Source organism: Fukomys damarensis, unplaced genomic scaffold (assembly GCF_012274545.1).
Source record: "Fukomys damarensis isolate Sample0158 unplaced genomic scaffold, DMR_v1.0_HiC HiC_scaffold_23, whole genome shotgun sequence".
In the NCBI taxonomy this organism is placed as follows: domain Eukaryota; kingdom Metazoa; phylum Chordata; class Mammalia; order Rodentia; family Bathyergidae; genus Fukomys; species Fukomys damarensis.
This window is the reverse complement of record NW_022900935.1, coordinates 22,091,107-22,092,631: the sequence shown is the minus strand read 5'-3', so window position 1 is coordinate 22,092,631 and position 1,525 is coordinate 22,091,107. Positions and strand designations below refer to the sequence as shown.

At 53.5% G+C, this 1,525-nt stretch overlaps 1 protein-coding gene across 2 annotated transcripts in view; it reads left to right on the top strand.

Moving 5' to 3' along the window:
* The window catches only part of Hivep3 (HIVEP zinc finger 3), a 328,172-nt gene that overhangs the window by 569 nt on the left and 326,078 nt on the right, over positions 1-1,525 (top strand). The window lies entirely within an intron of this gene.

Here is a 1,525-nt window from a genome sequence, read left to right as displayed (position 1 = left end):
GCGGCGGCTGTCACCCTGTGCGCGCTGCGCGCTCTTGGGCTGGCTCCGCGGCGGCGCCCTGCAGACCCACTCTCAGAGCTCCGGCTGCCCCAAAGGGCTTCCCCTCTTACCCCTGCTGCCCTTGCTGCGGTGGCTGGGACGGTTCAGGCCGACTGGAGCGATGATCTCTGTTGTCTGGTTGAGAATGAGATTCGTAGGATGCTGAGTCCAAGACAGGAGGGAGAGTTTTCCCTCCCTCCTTAATCCTGGCCCCCTGAAAATGTCCCTAAAGGGAAATCACACCTTCCCTCCCCTCAAACCTCACCACACCAAACCAAATACACACTTCTGTTCTGTTGGGGATTCTTGTCTTCCTGCTAGCCAGCAAAGCAGGTGTACTCTTCAAGTTATGCCCCACATTTTACCGTCGTTGAAAGGGAAACACTGAAGGTGTTCCATAGCCCCCCATGAGGTTGCTGGGGCTGTCCAGTGCACTTATGAACACGAGTGGCGTGGGCCGAAGTGGTGGTGCAAAGGAACTCCGCTGGGCCTTGGTTTCCTTTAAGGTGGGGGCTTGGTTTATCTTGCCAGTCAGGACTACTACTGTGGCTTTGCCTGCCCTTGAACTTTTGGTGGCAATGGTTGCAGGAAGAGGGTGTGTGGGACTGGGTGCTGGACGAGGAGCACTGTGGTCCTCTTTTGACTCTGCACCGGGAAGGTTCTGGTGGCCCTTGGCATTCTAAGGGCAGCAGCCAGGTGCCTCCCAGCTTGGATTTTATTAGCCCTGATGCTTTCTGGTGTTGGGCGGGTGGGGAGGGTGAGGGAAGGTGGAGAGTGAGGCGCTTACTGAACTGATCTCCATGGAAATGTTCTGCTGTTTTGGTGTGATTATGTAACCCCCACTAATGATCAGACCCTGGGTCCAACCAGCTCCCCAGCTGTCAGCCATTTCCCTGCCCTCCCCCCACCAAAGAAGTTAGGGGCTACCTTGGTGATGGTGTCTGTCTGTCATTATGTGTGTGATGGGGCAGGGAGCATGTGGGGACAAGGAAGAATCATTTGAATAACTCCAGTGTGAAGACAGGACAGAGATTGTGTGTGTCCCATTGAATGCAGCATAGCATCGGCTTTTTGGGTTGGTGTTGATCTCAGACACCTCCCCCCATCTCTTTCAGCCAGCCAGTGCCTGTCTGAACTTTCTGTTGGTCATTCTCCCCCTCCTGGTTCCTGGTGAAGGTTGGACTCCCTGCTTCAGGGCCCCTGGGATACTAACTCAATGTAGAAGCCAGGGTCCTGAAGCCAGGGTGGCCACTCAGATATTAGCTCTCCCCGTGCTTCCCATTAGGCACCAGTATGAGAACAGTGCCTGTTCCAGTGTGTGTGTCTGGGGCTGTCCATACTGCTCTAAACTGACTTGTCCTGTGGGGCTGAAGAGTGGACCTCAGATGCTGGCTGAGCTGTGATATCTGTTCTATAAAGCTGAGAAGTTCTTATTATGCAAGAAAATGTCAGGAGGGGTTTTTTTTTTTTTTTTTTTTTTTTTTTT